This window comes from Galeopterus variegatus, unplaced genomic scaffold (genome assembly GCF_000696425.1).
Source record: "Galeopterus variegatus unplaced genomic scaffold, G_variegatus-3.0.2 Scaffold1040, whole genome shotgun sequence".
Taxonomy (NCBI): domain Eukaryota; kingdom Metazoa; phylum Chordata; class Mammalia; order Dermoptera; family Cynocephalidae; genus Galeopterus; species Galeopterus variegatus.
In genome coordinates, this window is record NW_007727151.1 from 162,219 (window position 1) to 175,946 (window position 13,728).

General features: G+C 42.1%; 1 long non-coding RNA gene across 1 annotated transcript in view; it reads right to left on the reverse strand.

Annotated features, from left to right (window-relative positions):
* The window catches only part of LOC103591866, an 18,318-nt gene extending 4,630 nt beyond the window's left edge, over positions 1–13,688 (reverse strand). The window contains exon 1 of the long non-coding RNA XR_550621.1: positions 13,651–13,688. This is a non-coding gene — a long non-coding RNA (uncharacterized LOC103591866). The remainder of the gene's footprint in view (positions 1–13,650) is intronic.
* Positions 13,689–13,728: the final 40 nt, after the last annotated feature.

The following is a 13,728-nucleotide window of genomic DNA, read 5'->3' on the forward strand; positions in this document are numbered from 1 at the left end:
TAAAACTAAAACACATCCCTTAACAGTGTTCACAAGGGTGACTGTAAAAATTCTCCCTGGAAAAAACGTTCTTTAGACTGAGGCTATTAACCATGCAAGTTACTTTCCTGCTATTTCCTTCTGGAACAAGATGAAAATCCCCAATAAAAGCCTGGAGTGACCAAAAGTATTACCACTATACTGTTTAGAGCGAGGGAGAACAAAACATAAACTTCAACTCCCCCAATTTTTCATTTTCTTATAACTTTAAACAACTTGGCATTTTTAAAACCCAGGTGCCATTTTATCAGTAATTTAAGGGTTGTTAATTGATATCAAATTTAAAAGTTAATTTCTCCTTAACTACCAATTGAGTTTATTTTCATTAACCAAGCAGGCTGTTTCCTTAAGTTAATTTTTTTAAAAACTGAGTTTCTTTCCAGCACACCATACTGCCTGCTCATCTCTGTCTTGTTAAGGGGAATACTACTATATACTTACGCATATTACAATCACGAGGCAATATTGCAAGTTAACACTTTCTCAGACTATCTCTGCTTTCAAATATCTGAATTAGAATTTAGGTTAAATATTTTCTTCTAAGGTAAGAGGGGTTTTTGTTTTCATAAAATTGGTTAACAAATTATATTTCTTACATACAGATATCTTAGTAGCTTATGAGATTAAGTACATTATCAGTGAAATAAGCACGGGCTGACTGAGTCTGCCTGGTGGCAGCAAGACTGTGAAGGGGAAGAGACAGCATTGTCCATGTAGGTAATTTTCACCCTGAACATGGTGTGTTCATTTTTTAAATTTTCAGTCCTTCTCCTGTAGTTGCCAAGACTTCCAACTCTGCAATGGATGTGCATGTGTACAAGTTCTGTGATTGTGAAGCAGCAAAGGACTACTGTAAATGGCTCCCATCTAGGGTTTAGGAAAACCTGGGTGCCTGGGACACTCCTTGGATGCCTCAAGTACTATGGTTGAGCGTCAGCCAACATGAGCCCCAAAGGCGAATTCCGCAGGTGTACTCCACTCCAGCATGGACTGCAACGTTGCTGGCAGAGGTTTGTAGGTTACACAGGATCCTCCAGGCACGGAGCACGGAATGTGAAATGGTCCCAGCTTTAGCAGTGTTGGCCTCATCTTCCTAGATAAGGGAAGGAGCAAACGTCACGGATTTACCTCTTCCACACAAAACCAGTTGGTGAGGTTTTTTACTTCTTTTCATTTCATGAAAACAAGTAACACAGAAATTCAATACCAAATGGGTATCAAATTTAAATACATAGAAATCAGGAAACTTCACTTTTAAAACTGAATACTAATCATGTAACATATCCAACACATGCCAGGATTTCTTTGTGGTAAGCAAATTCACTGAAACCCTGCAGTGCATCACAACACAACAGTGGAAACCACAAGTCTGACTTCCTTTTCTTTTAGTCTTAATTGCAATACTATAGTTAACCTGGTTTCAGGTCAGGTAAAGTGTGATGATCTACTTGTAAATCTAGCCTTGCAAGTCTATGCCTGCTTATGTGCAACATGGGACATGATGTTTCTAATATTAAGGGGAAATTTAAAATTTTAAAAATTTAAATTTAAAAAGAAAATCTTTCCATGGCGGCTTACCCATCTTTTACTGGCCATGTGCCTCGGGTCAGCTGTTTTTCTACTGTCCTGTCAGTTATTCCCAAGCCTCACTGGGGCGAGGAAATTAATACAAATTAGGTCTAAGATGCTAATACAAATTATGCCTAAGATATAATTAGGTCAAAGATGCTTAGGACCTGCATGCAGACCATATTTCCACTTCGAAACCAACACCCACACACTCCTGCTGCAGTGAGAGCAGCAGGCATTTGGAGAGGGCAGAGAATTCTGTGGAACATGCAGGACAGGGGGATATACAGAAAAGGTGTAACTTTTCCCCATTATCCCACGGAAAAAATAAGTATCAATACATAACAGGAAAGAATACAGAGCCAGAGTAACCATAACCTACTGACTGGGGTCTGTTCTCAATGTTTAGAGAGAACCTGCCCCACTCGTTCTCAATATCTGACTTGTACGGAGAAGGTCCACATAGCTCAAATCTATTTTTCTGGAGAGTGCGAAGGCTGAAGGCATTGTTCAGATTCTGATATTCTGTTGCTTATGTCAGTCTTTTGCGGAACAGGAGGACCTCTGTCCCTGGAAACAAAATAGAATTGGAGACCGTGCGCCGTCGCTGCCTCGAAACGTCTGGAGTCAATACCCTGGAAGAGATGCTTCCAAATTTCGCCAAGACGGCCCAGCAAAACTGAGGGTGGCTGCATCTCAAAAAAAAGGGCACATGGCGCCGGGCGGGGAGAGTACGTGCGTGGGTTTGGGGGAGGAAGGGGATGGTGGTCAGGACTTGATCACGTCTGCAGAACGGAACCCGTACGGGTGGGATTAGATCAGTATGAACACTTCCTGGGGGTTCTTAGGCGGCGGGTCTTGCTTATCCCAAAGCTTTCACTAGGCTTTGGAATTTCACTTAGAGCCGGGAACTCTGCCCCGCCCTCCAAGCTCTCCCTTTTCAATAGAGAAGAGAAATCTAACGCGGAGGAATCCAACCTGTATTTTAAAGTACGTGAACAACCCCCTTCTCCTTGAAAGGCCTGAAGAGAAATTCAGGAGGGTGTCATTTTCCTGCTTTCTGAACACACCACCTACCAGTTTACCTGGGGTGCTGCAGTGGGGGCGGCCAAATAGCGGGTAAAATAAGGGAAAGGAAATACGACCCTACAACAAAAGCAGAAGAAACAAGTATTACTCCAGCCTCTCCTTCCCCACCCTGCCCCCTCCCTCCCCCAACTCGGAAAATAAGCCACCAGAGTCCCCTAGAAGACTCTCGATTTCTGCTCTTAAACGGCTCTTTTTCTAAGGAGGAACAAGGTCTGTTTCCTGATGTGAGGCCTTAGGTACTCTTATTGCAACTTAATTTTGTTGTTCTTTTCAAAGATTATTTGGAATGAAGTGTTTCTTTTGTTTACTATCCAACAAACGACCTCTGCTAATCTTGTATTTTATCTCCCTAACATATGGAAAAGCTATTTATTCTAGCCAATCACAATAAAGTGAAGAAAACCCCATTTTATGGAAAGGTATATATCACTAGTCTGTTGATCATTAAAGATATGATTACCAGTGAAAACCCTCTGAAGGTGGCACATTTATGCTTCCAGGAACAGATGGGGACACGCATTTTCCTTGCAAATACTTTTGAAATTGCTCTACTGGTAGCAGTATAAAAATGATATACAGATGCCAGGGCCGGCATGGCCAGGATGAGTGCGCCAGATTTACACAGTAAAGCCTTCACACGCGGGCTGTCAGTTTTGATTGATCTCTACTATACCTCAGGAACTTGTTGACTAGGTAGGGAAACAGTGCAAATAATTCACTGTAGCAAGTCAGATAATTCACACAACCAATCGGTCTGCTTCACTTTCTGGCTGTGACATATGAGCCTTCCCTACAAAGATGCATCATTTTCCAGCTTGAGCAATATTCAATGTCAGGGAAGAAAAGGTATTAAAGCCACACAAAAGAAGCCGGACTATCGCAGGACGAGAAGTTGTTTTGGTAATGGGAGCCAGATCCCGCGCTACTCTAAGTCCTACCAGAGTGTTCAGGCCCAATTGTCATTATCATATTGATTAAAAAAAAAGTTCATCATAGTGCAATTTTAGGTTTAACGCCAAAGGATAGGGAAAGAGCAAAGAATTATCCCACAAAAGCACAACATTCTTACCGCAGGGACGTTTCCCTGTTCCAGTTCATTGATGGAGTTGATTAAGTTTAAATGAAGCAGACACTGGATAAAAGTAAGGGTATTGACCACTGGGCACCGCGATCCGTGCTTGAAAGGACCTGATACATGCAGAAAAGCAAGATTTGCTAAATGCTCTAATCTTCAATCAAATCTTACATCAATACAGACAAAGTTTGGTAATGAGAGATTCAATGAAGCATGCGGGAGAAAGAATTAATCCTCTTGGTCTAAACTGGCTTCAACTTTGAAGCTTGCTCCGAAGGAAAGACAGTTATCTAAATGCTAAATAAGAAACTTATTGTACTTTTCATGGCATGCTAATCTTTTGTCTATTTCATCTCTATTATGTGTATGCTCATAGATTGCAGTTGTCATGGTGATTATATCTTGCCACGCTCAGGGGGATGATGGTGAGAAGCCAAGCGTGGAGGTGGAAAAGCCCCCCACGCAATCCACAGTACAAAAAAAAAAAAGACGGGGAAAGCGAAGTAGGCGGGCACCGGATCCCTCCCAGGCTCTTCGCTAGGCCCGGGCTCTGCTCGCGTCAAGGCTAAAGGGCGAGGCGCCCTCAGCGAGGCAGGCGAGAAGCATTTGGTAGTGGTGGTGGACCGGGGGTCAGGCATCCGTCCTATCGTCCTATCGCAAACCCGTTTCCCCGTAAAGGTTCTCAGCGTGTAGTCCAGAGGCTCCCTGCCCAGCACGCAAAGGGCGAGGCGCCCTCAGCGAGGCAGGCGAGAAGCATTTGGTAGTGGTGGTGGACCGGGGTCAGGCATCCGTCCTATCGTCCTATCGCAAACCCGTTTCCCCGTAAAGGTTCTCAGCGTGTAGTCCAGAGGCTCCCTGCCCAGCACGCGCCCCCCATCCCTGAGACCAGCTGGGTAGAGAGAGCGGCTGGAGAGAAAACCGGGAGAAGCAAGAGTTGAAGAGCTCGAACACTGGCGGACTGGTCCTGCGTGGCTGTGCTCCAAGGCCAGAAATTGGGTGATCTGATCCTGACTACCCAGAGACAGACGACTACGGAGAGGAGCAGCCCACGCAGCCCTGGAGGGAGGTGGAAGCTATGGGGTCACCCGGGGCCCTGGCGACCAAAGGTGACCCCTGGGCCTTTATGTGTTTTACAAAAGTTGCCAAATTAAGACGGGATTATAACTGCTCGAATCCTTGTCAGGGCTGAAAGGTTGGGAGCCTCAAATATGCCCCGGCAGTGTTGATGAAAAGCTTAAAAAGTAATAAAAAGGAGAAAAGAGCGAGGAAAGTAACATGTATAACTCTTATTAAAGACAAGAGCCACGGAGAGGTTGTGAACTTGAATCACTGTTTGAACTTTAATTTGTTCATTAACAGGATTTGCCCCTCACTGCGAATGTTATTACTTCCCTTTGCCACTCAGAAACAACCCTGGGCATAATGAAAGGATCCGGCAAAAAGTTAAACGCCTGGTAATTAATTCATTTAATGGAGAAAAGGGGGAAGAGAGAAAGAGACGTCCCAATGCAAGAGCAGAAGGCAGAGAGGTTGCAGGAGGGGGCAAGGCTGAAATCTACATTGAGGCCCTCTCCAAGGCCCTACACCTACAGGGGAGAGGAGGCTTGTCTCTGATGAGGTCCCTTCAGCAAAATTAATGCAAGCAGCCCCTTGAAGACCCTCTTGCCAATACTACCTGTCCCTGGTCCAAATCCCCTGGCCAGGATTTCTGCCAGGGGCTACTTTGGATGATGTTAGGGTGGCATGGATACTAGAAATCCAAAAACAATATATATTCATAAAACCTTTCATTAAAAAGTGGAGAGATGTCCTTTGCTCTCTCCCCTCCCTGCCCTTGAATGGGGTTTCTTATGCAGTCTTCTCTTTCCAGTGAAGTGAAAAGGAGTGTCAGGAGCTGAATGTAATCTGCATGTTTGCACCTCAATCAGCCTCATAGCATCATGCTTTCTTTCCTCCCTGACCCCAGCAGATGATTTAAATCAACTCAGAAAATGAGAAATGAAATCCACCCCTTGCCCCTGCTCAGAAGCAGCAGAACTAAGCCAGCTTGCTTTGCCTGTAACCTCACAGGGCCTACCTTTTCCTTTGCCAGTTATCTCCTCCCTGTTTGTCAACCACTGCGTACAATCCCCTTTTATGTGCATCCTCCTTCCAAGGGAAGCAATGCACTGTTCAGGCACCCCAGAGCTATTAGCACCACATTGCCCCTCGCAGCCAAATAAAAAGAACAGCAAAGTTCAGGAAATCAGTGGTAGGTCAGTTATAGTTTCCTACTCACTATGTTTAAGGCCTATCACAATTAGGATTTCCTAACATTTTTAAAACTGGTGTTCATATAATCAATGTGATTTTCTTTAGAAATGAAATTATCTGCCATGTATTTTCCTAATACAAAACTACTATGGACAGAAAAAGAGAGAGGTAGGGAGAGAATGTGAGACTATATAAATGAATTCCCTAGTATCCAAAACTATTTCCTGGGCTTGTATTTTTAATTAAATTACTTCTAAACCCCAGGGAGAGGACAGAATTTTCTCATCCAAATTACATTATCAACAAATAAAGTCATCAAAATTACCATTTTGCTTGCAGCATCCTCCCCATTTACCCCAATGCTTCTTGCTGTTACAATCCTAACCTCAAATACCATACAGCTATAAATGATTTGTACGTGTTTCCTGAAAACTAGTGGCAGACACACACTCCATCTGTATTAACAAAAAAGGGCTATTTTATAAGTTGACGCAAGTTCTAGGGTTTATTTAACATCAAGTTCCTTCCAACTTTTTATAGTCCATGGACACTGAATGAGCTCAATTTTCCAAAGTTTTGGCTCTATTATAGTTCTATTCTGGACAAGAGATACTAAATATTGGAGTCTATAAACAAAACAAAACAAACAAAAAAGCTCCCCTCATGGCACACTGCTGAGCCCTAAGCTGTTTGTACAAATGAAACTTTTAAAAGACCACATCAACCAGGTCTGGTAACCCACCACTATCCTAATCTAGACCTGATCACCTTACACATGCACGAGTGAGTTTCTTCCTGCCTCCAACAGGGCCATCAGAGTGCCTTGAGATTAACTACCCTAAACCCCAACTTTACTGGAAAACCTTGATAGCTCTGATTGCCTATAACAGCCCCAGCTCCTTAAATTGGCCTTCCAGCCTCCTCACCATCATCCCCATAGGCACTAATTGACCTCTCTTGGTTTGTTTTCCTCTACTTGCCTACACAAGTCGAGACAGCTCTTTAGGCAGACAACTGTCATTATCCCCTGAAAACATCACATAAATTATTTTATTGAAGGTGCCAGGCACCATGTTAGGCATTACAAACAACTCATTTAATCCCTTCAATTTAAGAGATGGGTATAATGATACCCATTTTAAGGCTGTAGAAACTGAGCCTAAAGAAGTTAAGGTACGTGTCCAACCAAGATCGACAGCAGAGCTAGAATTCTTATGCCTATCTGTCTGGCTCAAAAGCTGGTATACTTTCCACTCTGTATACTCCCACCCCTGCTGTACTGTGTGCTTTGATCACTCCTTCCCCTTGCTACCTGGGATGCCTCCTCAATTCTACTCTGCATATCTGAATTCCACCCAATGTGCAAATCCAGAGAGAAACCCTCACCTCTGTCTTGAAACCTTTCACCATCATCCTAGTCCTTGGCACATTGCTGAACCCTTTCTTATCCATAGCCCTCAACTGGCACTTCCATTTTCTACCCCGTATTGTCAGTTTTCTTTTTATCCAGTCCCTCCCAAACAGACTGTAAGCTCCTTGAAGATGGGAATTTGCTTTATATTTCTTTATATTCCTCCCTCACTCTACAGAGCCTAATAATATAGCTCCCATTTGTTAAGCACTCACCTCATACACAACATTCCTTACAAGTAAATACTGTTATTATTGCCATTTTGCAGATAAAGAAACAGTCAGCAAGAGTAAGAAATTTGCTCAAGTCACTCAGGAAGTAGCAGATCTGATATTCAAACACAGACTTTCTGAATTTTATGCCCCCTTTTGTTACCAGCTACATTGTACTGGCTCAAAGACATCACGCCTCACATAATGTGAATTTATGAAGTGTCACTGTGTGGAGGGTACTCAACAAACCTCCAGAAACCACCCATCCCAGCATGACTTTGGACAAGAGGCATTGATTTCACTCTTCAATACGTTAGATCCTGAAACTCAACTGAAGAAAGGATGAGTATAGTTCCACTTTAGGGCACCCTAGGACATTCCACTTTCCCCTCCTTTCTAGGAGCCGTGCCCCGTGTTGGTGGGAGTCATTGATGCTGTCTGCATCTGTACTAGTGCTTCTGTGAGATAGAGAGGCAAACTGACCTTCCCCCTGCATCCTCTGTACCTTTTAAACACAAAGGAAAGTAGGAGAAAATGAAAGATACAAGTGTTAATTTTTGTAAATGGCCTGCAGGATGGGAGTTGGGTATGTTGCTTTCTCTGCAGCAGAAATGGGTTGCTACTGTGGGAACAATAACAACTATTTTTTTTTAAAAAAACTGTTCATAAGTGATCTTTTAAGCCAATATGTAGAATTCAAGCCAGCTTCTTGTTCTCCTGTAAGACATGAACTTGGCAATGGTGGCTAATAAAATCTCTAAGAAAAGAAGAACCTTTGAGAGTACAAAAATCAATGCCTAGAAATTTGGTCAATTTTCTACACAATGTGATTGTCCTTTCAAGGTCAATGCTGCAAATTTGGGCTTGATAGTATTAAGGGAGTTATCAGGATTCTTTACCTGCAACAGGTCTCCAGGAAGTGTCAAACAAACAAACAAACAAACAAACAAAAACCTCTTGCAATAACAACAGGGCACTTACGAATATGAAAAAGGAGGAATAATGACTATATTAATTCATTTGTTTCTAGCATCTGTGCTAAAAGTACTCTATTCTCCCAAGTTCTCAAGGTGGGTTTCCATCTTTATTTATATTTTGGTTTAAATGTCTGGACAGCTTAAGGGTTACAATCCTTACCTTCACCTAAAAAACCTGTGTTGCTGTGCACAAAATCCTATACATGCACAGAGCTTAATAAACCAAATCCTTTCATTTACTTCAGTCTCAGACAAGGCTCAAACTACCTTGTAATGTAGACCTAGTGGACATTACTATTATATACATTTTATATGAGGAAAACTAAAATTTGCCTCAAGTAACACAATCAGTACATGGCAAACCTCATCCCCACTCCTGGTCCAGCACTCCTTCTACCACATGATATTTCCCAATTCTCAGGGCATCCCATCTTTGCTGTATTCTGGATCTATATGTGAATTTCTTATAAATCTAAAGATAGGAACATGTCTATCTGAAAGAGATAGGTTTCAAGCTACCACCAGACTTCCACTACAACTACCTGGGCCACACTAAGAAGTCTCCCGCCTCACTCCTGAAGCTATAAACACTATATACAAGGTTAATATTTAGACTCAAATTTTAAAATATTTGAATAACTCTTAAATCTGTAGAAGATGAACAGTCATGATGATTAGGCTATCCATTTCAAAAGAAAGGCTAAAATCATTGTCACTTGTTTTTCCACAACAGCCATTATTTATGGAGGGTTTGCTGGGTACCTGAGACTCCCTTGAATTGCTAACATAAATTTTAGAAGCTGTTTTGTTTACATAATAAACAAATGGTCCAAGGTCTTTCCTCAAAAATGGTCTAGAATTGGATCTGTCCACGTTGTTCACTGACCTTACAGTTAGGTGTGTAACCCTTGTATCATGGACGCAGCATGTCCCTTTCCCTAATTTCTGGGCAATAACCAAGCTCATCAAAGCAGACAAGACTTAAAGTTCCAGACCTTATAAGTGGTTGAAATAAGGACATGCTTTTTATTTTAGTTCAATCATGGTTAATCTCCATATCCAATCTAACTCTGGAGATAAAGAGGGGGATGCACTTATTTTGGGACTTGCCCCAAAGAGCATCAGCATTTGCAACATTCAGTTTAAGCAGGAAAGCTCTTTCTTTGTCCAATGGCCTTGATCTCTCCTGATCATTATGGTCTGGATTCCTGCTAATCACTAATGATCCTATGGCCTCTATATAATACTAAAGGTATTAGACCTGAACTCTCAGAAAATTCCTGCTCAGCTAATTACATGTTTTCTCCTTTTCTCCATAAAGCCTCAGCTGAAGTTGAATTATTTCCTCAAATTTTAAATTGTTTGCTGGTGGTTTTTGGAAAGCATTTGTGAATCCTTCTTCAAATGAATTCAACTAATTATAATTCTGAGCCCCATGACCTATCTTTCTCCCTCTCCCTCTTTCTTCAGTGTCTTTCTACCTCCCTTTCCCATATTCTGGTCTTGAATATCATAATAAGAGTTGAATTCACTGGGTTAGGAGTTTAATGATTCTGTACGTTGTACAATAGGTAGCATATTATTAATTTATAACAGGACACAGTGGTTCTACTACAGTATATATACACTGTATATATTATATATAATACTGTATTATAGTATATACATATCATACTGTATATATTATATAGATGGTATATATTATTAATATATTATATAACAATACATATTATATATACTGCATTATAGTATATATATTATATTGTATAAATATTATATATATAATATATATATTTGGGGATCTATATTCATAATCAATTAGTAAAAATGACAAGTGTTTTAGCTCACAGGTTAGACCTCACCTATAGTCTAAGGATGACTAAGGTTTTTAGGATATTTAAATGTCTTTCTCACTCACTAGAATACAGGTTAAATTTAATTTCTTAACTGAGTATGATTCTTTTATATTTCAAGGAATGTGGAGCACCAATTTTGTGAGACTATATAGGACAATCCCCATTTTAGTCATGACATCTTAAGCTTTTCCCACCTAATTCTGTATTCTAGAAATTAACTGCTTTTAAAGTCATACCAGAATTGTGAACTCTCATAAAATCCAGAATCAACCAACCAAATTCTTGACAATATAACTTTCTGAAGTAATACGAGTATGTCCGTACAGTGCCTACCGATGTACTATGCGTGTGTATGACTGTTATAATAATTCACTCACAAAGAGAATGTATTATTCCTAACAAACACTTTTCCTAAAGCTGTCCTTTGGCAACTACTCTTATTCCAATGGTGCTGCCATTGCTCAAAATATGTTAGTACAATGACTTTAGAACCAGTTTAAAAGCCACTCAAGAAAGACATCTCATGGTCTTTTAGCTTGTTTTGACCCCAAATTATATTACCTGACTTGATCACCCACCTTATTCTTCAGGGCACTGAAGGACTTTAAAGGAACATGATTTTTCACCTCCAAGGCTTTGCTGTGGGTTCTGAAAACAGTGTCCAATAACAGCTTCAAAAGAGGTTTGAGCAATGTCAGCAGTGGAAGCATCATTGCAATAGTGACAGCTTCCAAGATGACTAGTTGGATGAGGACACTAAAATATTAAGTGTAAGTTTTGGTATAGTTGTTAAAACACAGATATTATTTTACTGTCACATCTTGGTTATATTGTTTCACCCATACAGCATAATATTAGGGTTAGGGATAAAATTATTCCTGACATAATATTTCACTAATTTTGTACTTCACAAAATTTTACATCCTGTAGGTGCATCTTGCAGATTTAACACAAAATGTTTTGATATTCAAGGATCTAGGCATTGTTTTGAATGATTTCAAGCATTACCCAAGAAAAATTAAAATTATAAATAATTGAGATTAACATTTTGGGTATGTTTTTCTATTTTTATTAAACCAAGTAATTTTAACCAGATATACCCATGGCTTCTTGGGATGTATTTTGTTTGCTTGACTTAACTGCAGGCAATTCTTACTTCACGTTGGGGGGAAAAAGTACGTGGTTTTGATTTTAACTGAAAATATAGTGCTTTCACTTGCACAAAACTAGCCAGTCCAGCATATTGTATAAGAAGCAAGACTTTTGTAGGAAAACTTTGCATACTAATATAACTAAAAGAATACATAAGCTCCTTCAATCATGTAGGTCCTTTCAACTTTGTTTATATACAAAGTTTTAAGGAGAAAACAAAAAAACATGGCACTGTAAATAGGGCACGAACTGAAAGAAACTTCGTAATTCCTAATTTATTTTCTCTCCTTGACTTACTGCTTGAAAGTAGTCAACACAATTTTTCGCTTGTATAAATGAAAGGAGTTTGTAACTCTTTCAAAATAATATTCTTTGAGTTTCTTGGAGCCAAGAGAAAATATACATATTTTATAGTATGTTTCAATAATGATTTATTAAATGTCCATAAGGATCTTGTTCAATGGCAAAGTGAGGTGGAGAACATATAATGGATAACAAGTAAATACTTATTAAATGGATGGATGGAAGAAAAGAAAACCATACCTTGGGCCAACACATATGGAGTTCACTGTAAAACTAACTCCCACAGTTTAGCCTCCTACAGGGTTTGGTCCATGTAAGTACAGCTTCAGGTTATTATACAACGTCAAGCCTAAACTATTTGCTTAGATTCGGATTTGATTTTTCCAATTATTCCAGTTTTTAAAAATGCATGGTCTCATAAATAGACGTCTCTCACCGATTTACTATAAGTTATTTGGTAGATTACATAACATTTTTGTTCCCGAGTTTATATGATAGGATAGGAATAAGACAAAACCCTCCTCCTTCCTATGGGGACTTTGGTGGGTACATCGATAAATACCTATGAAATGATAAATACTACTACCTCTTTCAGCATTTTGAAAGATGTCAACCAAACAAAATATTTTTAGCGTGCGAGTTAAAATGCCTCTTACTGATGGCCTCAGATGTTTCCTTGTAAGATACCACGTCAAGAACTGGTTTATATATTAACCGTCCTTCCAGAACGCACTGACATCACACTTCATAATAGCTTGGTATGATGATTGCTGTCAAAACCGCGGGCGTGGAGACATACCTGCCCCAGATTGACATGATGTATTAACGTGACAAAGACTAAGAAACTAAGAAAGACCAAGGCCGGCTTTGAGCATAGGGGATGGAGGGGTACGATGCGCGTGAGCTCAAGGGCCTCAATCCTGCTTGTGCTTTAACTTAGGAAGAGAATGAAAGTTGCCTGGACGTCTCGTGGGCGGGGCTGGGGGCGGCCAGAAGACAAGGACCCGCGACAGGAGCAGGAAAATCTATTTTCAAATTCGAATCCCATCCAGGATCCAGGGCTAGGCCTTTGGGTCTCCTTCTCCGTGACCACCACACAACGGCACACACTTTTGCTGGGAATTGAAATCGAGGCGAGGGGTCGGAGGGCGCGACCGTCTCTGAGGTGGGCTGGGGTCCACACGCGGCTGAGGGGTGGGACAGGGTCCAGACACCTCGGCTCGGCCCTGACCAAGCGCTCCCGACTCAAGGGCCGTCGCTCTCGCCGCGTTTCACAGCGCCTGACCCGCTGCCCTCGCGCCCCCGAGCCCGGGCGACCCGAGCATCGCCTTGCCGGGCCCTCCCTCTCCTGGGGTAGACGGTGGGCACGGCTCCCTCCGCGGCTGGGTCTCTCCACGAGCCCCTTCCCCGACTGCAGTGTGAGAACCAGAGCCACCAGGGCCGCGGGCCCCAACTGCACACAAAGCCCCCACGGGGCCAGGCACCTCCACGCCTCGCTACCCCGAGCTCCCGGAGCGCAGAGAGCGGCGCCCTGGGTCACCGTGTCTACCCCGCGGGGACGCTCGGCAGAAGGGAAGCCTCGAGCAGGAGGTGAGATTCGGCGCGCACGCGAGCTCCCCGCCCCCAAGCAGAGCCCTCTGCCCGAGGGAGCCTCCCACCGGATATAAACGGGCGCTGCGGCCTGCGGGGGACACCGCGGGTGGAGAATACTCACGCTAGGCCCGGCCGTGCGGGAACCTCGCCCGGAAGAACGCGCGGGCTCGCTCCAGGGAGCGGAGCCCCAGCCCGCAGC